Source organism: Dromiciops gliroides, chromosome 5 (assembly GCF_019393635.1).
Source record: "Dromiciops gliroides isolate mDroGli1 chromosome 5, mDroGli1.pri, whole genome shotgun sequence".
NCBI classification, from domain to species: domain Eukaryota; kingdom Metazoa; phylum Chordata; class Mammalia; order Microbiotheria; family Microbiotheriidae; genus Dromiciops; species Dromiciops gliroides.
Genome location: NC_057865.1, coordinates 76,242,251 through 76,256,359, shown reverse-complemented (window position 1 = coordinate 76,256,359; position 14,109 = coordinate 76,242,251). Strand labels below are relative to the sequence as shown.

Here is a 14,109-nt window from a genome sequence, read left to right as displayed (position 1 = left end):
ATACCTGGAAGATGTTTAGTAAGTCTTGTTGAATTGAATTCATTTCAATGTCAATGCATTTAATTTTCCAAGAACAATTCACAGGGGTAATGTGGATGGTTAAGCAGGAATAGAGCTATGAAAAAAAAAAGCAGATATCAAGTCCCTCTGAAAGCAATAACATTATTCTGTAAGGACTACTTTTCACATTCAGAGCTCTTTCACAGTCATAATATTTCATCTTCACAATGGCGCTGTGATACAGGTATCAATCAATCAACAATCATTTATTAAATACCTACTATGTGTCATCCATTAAGAATACAAAAATAAAAAATGAAACAACCCCTGCCTTCAGAGAACTTATATTTTAGGTAGACATTAGGAGAAGATGTTAGGAGAAGTCAATGATTAAGGTAAATTTTCATTTTTTCAGAGATTATATTACTCTGCCGTTGGAATGCTACTCTGATATTCTGTTCCATCATGATTTAGCGGTGATTCTGGATCCTCAATAGATAGACTGGAATAGCACACATTCTAGCAGATCCTGCAAAGCCAATAGACTTTCAGTGTTAGCTCTGTGATGAAATGTAGAACTGTTTTGCAGTTCATCACCAGAAAGTTAATCAGATAAAGAACTCAAGAAAATATCTATAAAAGAATAGAAGGGTTCTGTTCTGTTTCAATGAAAGGATGAAGTCAAGGGATCTTTTGAAGTGAATTATTTATTACTACCTACTCTTGGTACTATTTCTTGAGATGTGGCACTCATGCTTTCTGAGATATAACATTGCAATGTGCTCATGCTTCTGACATAAAGTATTTTTAAAATTTGCTTAAATTCACCTAATTGATTGACTTTCCTCCAGATTATCCCTTTTTTATAGATGAGGAAATTGAGGCCAGTGGTAGTTTTCTTTCTTGAGAAGTCAACTGGTGGCCAAGCAATGAATGAACGAAAATTTTTCTGACTCCTAGTTTTTGTGCTTTGCCCATGATGTCACTCTGCATGTTAGTAAAAACCAGAGAGGAAATACTATGCAAATAGGGTTGTCATTTGTTGAATTCAAATTCCATTGTTCAAGGACCTTTTTCTGAGAAACTACAAATGGTGATATTGATTTTGCGACATGTAAAAGGGTGGTAGCATCAATTAGAGGAATTTTCCCTGGAAAAGAAAATGAATGTTTTGCCATAATAAAAAAAGAAATATATAATTGGAGACATGTAGCTAAAGTAAACCATACTGAATCAAAGTTCTCCCAGAAGTAATAGCAATACCTTGCATCTCATTAATAGAGCACTTGATAATCTCAAAATACTTTGTATTTATTTTTTTCTCATTTGACCCTTGCAACAACCAGGGAGATATATGATTCAAATATTATTACCCCTACTTTCTAATTGAGAGATGTTTAAGGAGGTTAAGTAATTTACTTAAAGTCACATAACTAGTAAATGGCAGATTCAGAACTTGAACCCACCCCTCAAGATTTCCTCATTTATTGATTTTTAGCTTTTTTCCACTACACGATGTTACCTCTTTCACTCCCAAGATATTTGTCAGGGGAGCTTCATGGCCTGCAAGCTTGTGAAATATGTCTTATTTTTTTTTTTATGGGAACACTTACAGTAGGCCTAGAGAAAAGCTAGGTAAGGTCCTATGAGAGAAGGTACATGAGAATATTCAAATTTTGATTGTATTTTTTAATTAACAGAAAACTGTATTCTCCCCCTTTCTCCATCAATAGAAAATAAGAATAAAATCCTTCTAAGAGGTATGCAGTCAAATAAAACAAGTTCTTGTATTGGCCATGTCATCATTAATCCTCTGGAATCATGGTTAGTCATTGATCAGAATGCGTAAGTCTTTCCAAGTTGTTTGTTTTTGCAGTGGTTGCTGAGGTAATTGATCTCTTGGTCCTGCTCACTTCACTTTGCCTCACATCATCCAAGTCTTCCCAGCTTTCTCTGTAACCCCCCCCCCATATGTTTATACAAAATATTTATAGCAGCTTGTGTGTGTGTGTGGTGACAAAGAACTGGAAACTGAGGGAGTTACCCTCAGTTGAGGAATGGCTGAATAAATGATGGAATCTGAATGCAGAAGACTTGAATGAAGAAACAACAAAAGGGAGGGTTACATTCAAATTCCATCATTTGTTCAGTCATTCCTCAACTGAGGGTAACTCCCTCAGTTTCCAGTTCTTTGTCACCACACACATAGACACACACAAACTGCTATCAATATTTTGTATAAATATATGAGTCCTTTCCCTCCTTCTTCCATCTTTTTGGGAGTTATAGGCCTGGTGTCAGAGGATATGCACAGCTTAGTCATTGGAGTAAGGAGAACATTTTCCATAGTTTTCTAAAATGACTATAACTATACATCTCTGCCAATTGTTCATTAGCTTGCCTGTTTTTCTGCAGCCCATGGGAAGGAGAGACAGGAAAGAAAAACATGATAATAACAGGAAAGAAGAAAATGGTAGATGTGCCTTGAGTTCTAGCATCCCATTTGGACCACAGAGATGATGGTGAGAAGCCACCTGAGAAGGTCTGTCAGAGGTTTCAGAGATTGTTCAGTTGCCACTAAAAGCAAAGTTCCTTAAGCTGCTTATGTTCTGAGAAGTGAGTATTCCCAAGATTATTGTTGCTTTAGAGAGGTGGATAAGTGCATGACTGGGTAGAGAGAGACTTTTCCCTAAAACTGATTTTTAACACCCTGCCAAGAGAATCGTCTTGTGGCTTTTGATGTGTGCTGCAGGCATTTGTTTTGGCAAATTCCTTCTACTAATTTCAGTTCCTTGTCATTTACCTTGTATTCTATTTTAATATTGGGAGTGGAAAGAAGAGGAGAGGCCTTGACCATAGACTCATCCAGGCCTCTTTTTTCCTCCCCCCACTCCCACTGCCATCTTCCCTTTTTGACTAGAGTAGGACTTCCTAGCTTCAAAGGATCCAGAGGACTTCCCATATTTCTATCACTATCCTACACTTTATTCCAAGATCAGTTGGCTCCATGTAATGTATGTACCACACTGTTGGGAACCAAGGACAACTAGGCTTATAACTCTACAAGGAGCCCAGCAAAAAGACCACACCTTGCCTAAGAGGAATTCCCAAAGCATTCCACAAAAGGGGGAAAAGACTTCCAGCAACCAGGAGGTATAAATTATCAATGTTATACATATGTTCTCTAAGCTTGAACCCTTTCCTTCCCTGGACTGTATCTACTTGGGGGAAGTATCACAGACCTTTTTTTGGTAGGGAGGAATGTTTTATACCAACTCTTCCCATTTTACCACCTATTAATAATAACCTTTTCTAAGAGCTAAAATAATAAATATTTCGTTTTGTATCACCATGATGACATGTACTTATTTCTAGCTTGTCAAAGGGGCATTTGGATTAAAAAAAAACAAAAACAAAGCAAACAAACAAAAAGGGGAGGGGGGTTATGAATGCTGGTTTTGAATAGATGATTTAGACAGATAAATACGAAGAACCTAAACACATCCTTGAATGCTATATACTATAATAGAACTTAATAAATGACCTTGTCCAAATTATTATGTTACCAAGGCACACATTTCACTATGGTTGACCATAAAATTTAATAAGGTTTAATAAGGCAAGATGATGGGAAATGGAAGAGATGCTTTACCCCAAAGAGACTTGAGTTGGAAACTTCATTCTCATAACTGGCAAAGGCATGCGGGGTCATTTTCTCTGCAAGGCTCTGAATAAATTAATACTTCATAAGTAGTGACAGTTTAATGGGCCATCTGACCTTGAGAAAAAGACAAGAACTCTGTTCTTGCGTAGTAAAACAAACAGCAAACAACTTGCAAATAAAAAGCAGACAATGGGCAACACACTTTTCAAAAGAGAAGCTTCTGAATTTGTGGACATTTTAAACAGCCACTTGGGAACACATAAATTGTTTCTGAAGCACACAGAAATGCATCAAGGATTGTCCTGCTTTGCATTAGGTTGAAAATACAATGTCAAGAAAGTTGAGAATTATATTTTGTGAAGAAGAACATGCATAATATTTGAATGAGATTTAAATTTCAGATCCTTAATTAACTACCTTAGACTTGTGGCCATTTCTGAGGCATATATATTTGTGTTTTTTTTTTAAATAAAGAAAATCCTTTTTTTCACATTTTTTTTAAAGGAAGAGCTTTGAATCAGCCCACAATATTCATGAAAAGAGGAAACTAGTTCTAGCCCACATTTGACTGTTCAGAGTGTTCAGAGCCTGATGATTCTGTATGTAGACTTCCTTGATGGTGACCATCTCTATTCTTCTTCCTTCCCCTTAGTTACCTCAGTCATTACTGTTACCTCTAAGGGCTAGCAGAAAGAGGGAAGGAATACAACACAACTAAACCTTTTTGTTTGTTAGGTCATCTTGGCAAAAGGACCCTGGGGAGGAGGTCAAATCCATTGGCTGAAATGATGTTCAGAGGTCTTGTAATTTAATTGATCTCTGCTATTCCTCAGAGTAGTCAAATACTGGTATTAGTGAATTGGACACTTTCTGCTTATAAAACACCAAGATTGGGGCAGCTAGGTAGTGCAGTGGATAAAGCACAGGCCCTGGATTCAGGAGGACCTGGGTTCAAATCCAGCCTCAGACACTTGACACTTACAAGCTATGTGACCCTAGGTAAGTCACTTAACCCTCATTGCCCCACAAAAAAAGAAAAGAAAAGAAAAAGAATAAAACACCAAGATTTCTTGTGTCCTGTAAAATTAACTAGTATTTGTGACAGGAGTCAACTGGTCTCCCTCTTCAGACCATCCTTTGAATTGTGTGACATTGCTATTCTAAAACAAAAATATGACCATGTCACCCACTTAATCAAACATTTTCTTTATTGTCTCCAAGTTAATTTTCTTTTTTTGGTGGGGCAATGAGGGTTAAGTGACTTGCCCAGGGTCAAGTGTCTGAGGCTGGATTTGAACTCAGGTCCAGTGCTTTATCCACTGAGCCACCTAGCTGTCCCCCTCCAAGTTAAAATTAAAACTCCTCAGTCTGATGTTTAAAATCCTCCACAATATGACTCCTACCTACCTTTCTAGCCTTATTTCATGTATTTTACTAGCCATTTGCCCACTTTTTAATTCTAATTAAATTGACCCGCTGACCCCCCCAATATATGATGTCATTTCCTGCCTCCACACCTTTGCCAGAGTGTTCCTTTCTGCCTACAGTGTGCTCTCTCTTCTTAGCTTTCATCACATCAAAACCATAGTTTCCTTTAATGGAAGGCTTAGGTTTCTCCTCCTACCTGAGTCCTTTGCTGATCCCTCCAGTGACTGGCATTCTCTCCTTTATTAATGAATATAATTGAATTCATTTTTAATTAAATGAATGCTCATAGCTTTGTATATACTTTGTATATACATATGTATATCTTATATCTGTTCACTAGAATGCAGGCTGCTTGAGGAAAGGAACTGTTTCAGTTTTGTCTTTGTATCTCTCTCACCTAGCATGGTACTTTGCATATAGTAGGTATTTAATACATATTTGTTGAATGTAATATAATTTGATTTTTTTTTCTTTTTGTGGGGCAATGGGGGTTAAGTGACTTGCCCAGGGTCACACAGCTAGTAAGTGTCAAGTGTCTGAGGCTGAATTTGAACTCAGGTCCTCCTGAATCCAAGGCCAGTGCTTTATCTATTGTACCACCTAGCTGCCCCATAATTTGAATTTTTAGCAATTTTTATAGATTAATAAAGAAAACATATTTTATGTATTACACTTGGCCTTCTTGCTTATAGAAACTTCAACACTGCTCTCAACCCAAACAGAAATTCACTTGGGGCAGTCCTCCTCACTCATATTTCTTATACAGTGAAGGGTGAGGTTTCATCATTGAATGAATGGTTAAGATGATTTTCTGACTAACTTGCAGCCAATTAAGGTGACAAGTGAAAGGTCTGGTGAAGAGGCTTTTGAGAGTGTCAATATACCCAAAAACAGAGCTCAGTATTTTTCTTCCTAAGCCCTTCCCTCTTCCCAGATTCCCTATTACTCTTGAGATTTCTACTCTCCTCTCAGTCACATGGGCTTCCAGCCCCAGGGTCATCCCCAATTCCTCACTGACTCTCACCTCATATATCCAATCTGTGGTCAAATCTTGTTTCTATTTTTACAATATCTCCTGTGTACATGCCCTTCTCTCCACTCACATGGCCACTATGCTGGTGCAGGTCTTCATCCTTCACATCTGGACCACTACAATATTCTGTTTGGTTTCCCTCCTTCCAGTCTTTCCTCATTCCAGTCTATCTTCCACTTAGCTGCCAAGTGATCTTCTTAAAGTAGAGGTTTAATCATGCCACTCCCCTCCCTACTCAATAAACTCCAGTACTTTCCTATTACCTCCAGGATTGAATATAAAAAACAGATAATGAGCTTTTCAAGCCCTTTAGAATTCTCTTCCCTTTCCAGTCTTCTTAGACTTTTCTATCCTCTACAAACTCTATGATCCTGCTACATTGGGCCTACTTGTTGCTCCTTGAATACTCCATCTCTCAACTCTTTGGCTCCTAGAATGCTTCCCTACTCTCCTCTGACTCTAGGCTTCCCTGGTTTCCCTCAAGACTCAGGCCAATTCTCACCTTCTGCAAGAGGTCTTTCTTTTCTTGTCTCCTGCACTGTTTTAGTGCCTTTGCTCTGAGTTAATGGGAATTCACACTGTGTGTGTATGTATATGTATATATCTATGTGTGTGTGTGTGTGTGTATACACACACACACACACACATATATATATATACACATACACATACACACATATCCACACATATTTGTGTGGATATGTGGATATCTATGTGTATGTATGTATGTAGCATGAATACTTGTAAGTTATTTGCATATTGTTTCTCCTATCAGATTGGTTTTTGCCTTTCTTTGTATCCCTGGTGCATATGGTACATCGCTGCTATACCATCATCTGCATCATCTCCCACAATAAATATATTTTGAGCTTCCTACTATGTGTAGGGAACTCTACTAGTTAGTTAGAATATTAAGAGATAGAAAATGTGCTCACAGGAGGCTGGTAGGACAAGATAATTATTAGACCCAGATAGCATAGGCTAATTGCCAAATGAGGAACCTCAGAAGTCATCTTGTCCAACTGGAATCTGAATGACAGTCCCCTTTGCAACATATCCAGTTAGTGGCCATCTTTCTTCTGCTTGGAGATTTCCAGTGAGGGAGAACCTACTCACCTCTTGAGACAACCCATTATACTTTGGGACAGCTCTAATGGTTAGGAAGTTATTCCTTCTTATGAAACATAAATATTCCTCATTTCAATATCTACCCCATGTTCCAATTATGCCCTACAAGGGCAAGCAAGATAAATCAAATTCTTCTCCAATATGACATCTTGAGATGCTAACATGTGACCATTAAATATTTTTTTTCTCCAGAATCCTTCAAATGATCTTTCCATTGCATGATCTTAAGGCCTTTCACCATGCTGGATGCCCTCCATCTAGACAATGAACTTTCTAAAATATGGCACCCAGGACTGAATACAGCTCAAGATGTGGTCTGACTAGAGCAGAATGTAATGGTGCCACTACTACCTGGGTTGTGTATGTTATGTCTCTCTTAATATAGAGTAAGATTTTATTCACTTCCTTAGATTCCACATCACACAGTTGACTCCTATTGAGCTTGTAGGTCCTAACCCCCCAGCTATTTCTGGAACAAACTGATTTCTAACCATTATCCCCTCATCTTGTATATCTGGGGCTGATTTTTTGGAGCCAAATATAGGTGTCTTACATTCATCCTTGATCAATTTCATTTTTTTTCTTCCAGGTTCAACCCATAGTTTTGTCCTGTTGAAATCTTTTTTACATCCTGACTGTCATTCAACATATAATCCATCCTTTCCATTTGCAATTATGATAGATATGCTTTCATTCAAGTCATTGATAAAAATGTTGAACAGTCAAGGGATAGCAACAGATTTTTATGACAATATATTGGAAATCTCCCTCCAAGGTGACAGAAAGCCATAAATGACTCTTCTTTGGGACCATTCGCCTAGTTCCAAATCACTCTAATTATACTATTATCTAGGCAAGTGACTTCCAAATTTTTTTTGAACCTAAAAACTTCTTTTTAATAAAAAGATGTGGGCCCAGATAGGATAACAGGTATATTATTTAGTAGCCATTCATGCTGTGATACTATACATATTACCATTAATTCATTGTAATAATCCTAAAGGCTTTCTAGGGTCCACAGCATACATATTAGGAAATACTGATGTAGCTCATATTTCTCCATCTTATCCACAAGGATAATATGAAAGACTTGTCACACAAACTGTCCCTTTAATAATACATTCTAGAATTTTGCCCTACCTGGTTCTATTAATTATCTTGTTTAGATATATGTCCTGCCTTCAACTAGAATTCCTGAGGACACATCTTCTACCTTTTAACTTAACAAATTAGAGATGCTTTTCCCTTAGGGCATACTAGAATATTGTTATTAATAATAAATCCCACAATAAGTTGGGCTTATTATTTTCCAATACTATTCTCTTTCCTTTTTTGAAAATCAGAGCATTGGGGCATGTAGGTGATGCAGTGGATAAAGCACTGGCCCTGGATTCAGGAGAACCTGAGTTCAAATTTGACCTCAGACACTTGACACTTACTAGCTGTGTGACCTTGGGCAAGTCACTTAACCCTCATTGCCCCACAAAAATAAAAGAAAGAGAGAGAGAAAAGAAAATCAGAGTATTTACCCTTCTCTAGTTCCCTAGCACTTTTTCCTTTCTTCACAATTTTTCAAAGATCACTCATGGTGTGAATGGAGAGAAGGACAGACACAGGAAAAGTTGTGAAGGTGGAAATGATAAGATTTGACAACACATTAGATAAGTGGGATAAATGCCTCAACTTCTTCAGTTATGAAATGGGGAAAACAACAACACCTATCTGGCAGGGTTCTTGTGAGGATCAACTGAGATTATATTTGTAAAGTATTTAGCACATGTCTGGTATGTAGTAAGCATAATATAAATGCTTATTCCCTTCCACTTCCACTTCCCCCTAAATGGAGAGTTGAGGATGATACCAAGGTTGTGAACCTGGGTGACTAGGAGGGTGGTGGTACCCTTGACAGGAATAGGAAAGTTAGAAAGTCAGGGTGAAATAATGAATTTTTTCTGGACATATTGAGGTTGAGATGCCCAAGGAACAATTAATGATATGTGACTTTGGCTCAGGAGAGAGACTAGGATTATATATGGAGATTTGGGAATCATCTGCATAGTGATGATAACTTGATAACTGAATGCAGATAATTAGAGGGAAACAATGAATGATGAACAAGAATTATTTCCACTATTTAATATAAAACAACATATGTATGTGGGTAATTTAAACCAATGTTCTTTTTTATTTAATTGAATGAAGAGTATGAGAAGCCACCTGTGGCTAAAATAATACCTTGACATTTCCTACAATGGCAGATCAAAATCATACAACATCCAAACATTAAAATTCCATAAAGAAATATTACTATTAAAATGCTTTTGTATTTCCTTATCAACACCATCACTGATGAATCTATTCTTCCCTCATTTCTTTGAAGGAGGGATACAACTAACATTTCTTCACTATTGAAACTTTTCAAGACTCCCACACAAAGCCTTTCTGATTCTTGTTCATGTTAATTGTTAATGTTCTTTCCCTCTTAAAATTAATTTACATTACTATGTTTTGCTGATCTATAACTTCCTTGAACACAGGAACCATTTTTGTTTTTACCTTCACCTTTTTGATGACTAGTCAAGTACCTGAACATAGTAGTAAATTGATAAATGTTTGTTGAATTCCATTTGCTCGCTTTTGATCTGGGCTAGGCTCTGATTATGGTGCTGGTCGATTTTCTTGGAGTTATAGAAGAGTGGTTAAATTTCCATGTCAGTAAATTTGGATTTGTCAGTAGCTTTTGATAAGAATGACTTCAAGAATTATCAGCCTGTTTGTCTCTTTGGGGATATAGAAGAACTAAAAGGCTCTTTAATCATTCTTTCTATTCAGTGGATAGAAGAGATACATTTGCCCTCTCAGAGAATTTGTGAGGCACTCTACATGTCATTGTTATCCTAGATATATTCAAACCTATGTCTTCTTTTCAATTAATTTCAGCAATACAATTTTGTGGTGGCAAGACTTAGGAGTCTGAATAACTGAACTGACTAAAGTTCAGCCCAGATAAGACTAAGATAATGCTGGTGAGCAATTTGATTCAATTTAACAAACATATATTCAGCATCTGCTCTGTCTGAGGCACTGGCTAAGAACTCAGAATACAAATAGGAAAACTTGTACAGTGCCTGGCTTCAAAGACCTTACAATCATCTGGGAAAGGGAGGGATATAATTATATAAATATGTATAAATACAAAGTAGAGTGTGATGGGAAGCAACAAGATATAGTCAAAGTGTTCTTTGAAAATTACGAGGAACGGGGCAGCTAGGTGGCACAGTGGATAGAGCACCGACCCTGGATTCAGGAGGACCTGAGCTCAAATCTGGCCTCAGACACTTAACACTTACTGACTGTGTGACCCTGGGCAAGTCACTTAACCCCAATTGCCTCACAAAAAAAAAAAAAGAAAAGAAAATTACAAAGAGGTAAAATTCAGTGGATGTAGGTAGAGATAGCTGAGAAGGAAGATGAGGGGAAGCTTTGTGCAGAAGGTGGCTCCAGAGTTGATTCTTGAAGGAAGGGGAAATAAATTTAATAAGCAGAGATTTGGAGAGAATGTGTTCCAAGGCAAGGGGGGATAATCTGCCTGAATGCACAGAGGCAGATGATAGGTCAAAATTGGGAAGAGATATTTATTTTTGTATTTCTTAACACCGAATATATAAAGATTAATATTGAAATATTACTAGAAAAGTACAGTCACTTGGGTCAGATAATATTTGGGGCCTTAACTACCGGGCCTTATAAGGAGTTTGTATTTTGTATTATTTCCAAATAAGTCACTGAAGACTTTTTAACAGTGGGGGATGGTCAGAACTGTGCATAAGGAAGATTACTTTGCAAGTTGTGTGAAGGATAGATTGGAAAATAAATGAACGAACATTTTTTTAGTATTTACTTTGTGCCAAACACTGTGCTAAGCACTAGGGATACAAAAACAAGCAAAAAGATGGTCCCAGCACTTAAGGAGCTTAGATTCTAATGGGTGAGACCACACATATACATGGTGGCCAGTGGCGAGGGTACTTTGGTTCAGAAAATTATAGAAATGGTGAGTTCAACCATATGGAATTAGAGTGGCATATTCCTAGGCATAATAACAGGATTTATTTGATCATGGTTCCAGAAATGGAGGGATGGAGGAGGAAAGGAAAAATGCCTGGCAGTCAGGCATTTGGTTGGCACGGTTATGGAGGAGGTGACCAGAGAGGAGGGAGTGTCTAGAGGTGAGAAGATGAGTTGATCATTACAGTTATCTAGATGAGAGGTGATAAGGGCCTGAATTAGAATGCTGGCATCATCAATAAAGAGAAAGGGACAGAAGAGATACCTGTAAAGGTGGACTCAACATGACTTAGCAATGGATTAGATGTGGGGAATGAGGGAAAAGAAAGGGTCAAAGGTGACTTGAAAGCTTCTGGTCCAGATGACAGGATGATGGTAGTGCCTTCAACAAAAATAGGGAAATTGTGAGGAGAATTTTGTCCAGAAGATTTTAATTTGAGATGGACATGTCAAGTTTGAGTTGACTGTGCAATAACCAGGTAGAGATAAATGTACAAAGAAAGTTGCAGATGTGGGTCTAGAATTCAGGAGAAAGGTTGGGACCAGATAGATAGATAGATAGATAGAGACACAGCTATTGAAGTCCTTTAGAAATAGTTGAACCATGGGGGCAGGTGAGATTCTTCCAAATGAGAGATTGTATAGATAAAAGAGAACCAAGAGTACCAAGGACAGTATCTTGGGGATATATCCTTACTTATGGGGCAAAAGAGGAAGGCTACAAAAGAAGTACAGGAGTTGATGAGTCAACAAGGATTTATTAAGAGCTCATTATGTTCTAGACACTGACCTTAGCATACAAAGAAAGGTAAAAATATGCTTCCTTTTCTCCAGGAGATCCATTCTAATGGAGGAGACAACTATGTACTGGCAAGATATATAAATTGGAGGTGATTTCAGAAGGGAACAGGAAAAGCCTCATCTAGGAAGTACAATTTGAGCTGAGACTTCAAGAAAGCCAGGAGATAGAAATAAGGAGGGAGAATTTTGAAAAAGAAAAATTTTCAAACAGAAAGGAGGAGAAGTTGGGGAAAACAGTGTCATGGATACCAAGGGAAGAGAATGTATCAAAAGTAGTACAATGTTTCAGAATGGTAAAAAGGGATAAAGACTGTACAACATCCATTAGATGTCTTAAGGAAGAGATTTTTGGGAACTTCTGAAAAAGCTTTTAGAGAGAGTATAATGCCACATTGTAAGAGACTGAACAGAGAATGGATAATGAGGAGGTGAATACTGTCTAGACTCCTCTTTGCAGTGGTTTAGCAATGAGGAGAAGAGGGAATAGGATAACATCCTGAGGGGGTTTAGGGAAGGATTTTAAAGGATTTTAAAGGATGAGAGTAACTTGATCGTGTTTGTGGGCAACTGGGAAAGATCTAGTATATAAGGGAATAATGGTGTTGAAAAAGAGAGAATGATCCAGATGAAGAACTCCTGGAGAGGAAAGGATGGGGTAGGGTCAGTGGCACAGGTATAAGGTTTGAGCACATCTTCATCTGAGACTGGAACAAAGGAAGAAAGAGAACAGTGGAGACAGATTTCGAGGTGTGAAAGAGGGAGAAATGAGGATCTTTCACTTGAGGTCCTCAATTTCCCAGTAAACTAGAAAGTGAGGTAATCCATTACAAGATGGAAGTATAGGGACCAGGAGGTGAGCAAAGAAAGTTTGGAACAGACCCTATAGAAAATTCAATTGAGAGTCAATAAAAGATGCATGAATGGAATGCCAGTTAGGAGTGAGAGCTTAAACGAAGATTTGATCACATGAATTTGTAGTGGATCTAATCTTAATGCTTTCATCATTTCTTCCAGAAGCATTCAGTGGTTTGGGGGTGGGAGCATAGAAAGCTAATGCTGAAGGTGGTGAAGACTTGAGCATTAACAGAACACCAATAGCACAGGGACAGAGGGTCAAGAGTTTCAAGGTTGAAAGGCAATGCCTTACTGAAGTGTAGGGTCACGACTGAATTGTAAGAACCGAGGCTAGAACAAATGTAAATGAAAGAAATATAAAGGAAGAGATCTAGTCTCTCTCCTGTGTCTTCTTCCTTATGCATCAAACCCAGAAAGTGGATATCTTGCATCCCGCTTTATCATGCTTTTGTAGCTGCTTGTGTGCTCTGTGTGTGCCTGATTTGATAACCAAGGCAGATTTTAATTAGTGCACAGAGCAGTTACTGGATTTTTAAATGATAAAAGCAACAGGAAACATAGACCACCAGATCGTGGCTATCAGTTTTGGCTTCCTCGTGGATTTCCAGTGTAAATCCATGCCTAAAAGGGTCCATAAATGCCAGTTGGTTTAGATCCCGGTGGCTTCAAAGCAGGGATCCTGAATCAGTGAATTACAAGAATACAGTTTATAACAGAATCCAACCTACTCAGTCTCAGGATAGCAATTTAACCTCCCATCATCACCGAGAGGAGAGTATGTTTGAAATCCACCCCACAGGTCCCTGCCTGGATAAAATACCCATGAGCACATCTCTGTAAACAATAGGTTCTCTTGGTGTCACTCTGGAAGATAATTCTGAAACGTGAAGGTTGCCAGATATTCTCTAGGAAAAGTATTTGGTAAATTCTCTTTAAATACAGCCCTAGTATTTTGACCTTCTGGGGATAATGTAAGATGCCCACTTTAGAAATGGTCCTTTATGTTTACTACTAATGATCTCTTTAATATATTTTATCTAAACGATTCATGTTTATATTACATCCTAAGGCAATTTTTATCATGAAGAGTGTCCTTTTTTTTTTTTTTTAAGTGAGGCAATTGGGGTTAAGT

General features: G+C 37.8%; 1 protein-coding gene across 1 annotated transcript in view; it reads right to left on the bottom strand.

Annotated features, from left to right (window-relative positions):
- The window catches only part of KLF6 (Kruppel like factor 6), a 37,801-nt gene that overhangs the window by 9,240 nt on the left and 14,452 nt on the right, over positions 1 to 14,109 (bottom strand). The window contains exon 6 of the transcript XR_006353320.1: positions 5 to 115. The gene's annotated coding sequence lies outside the window, so the exon portion shown is untranslated. The remainder of the gene's footprint in view (positions 1 to 4; positions 116 to 14,109) is intronic.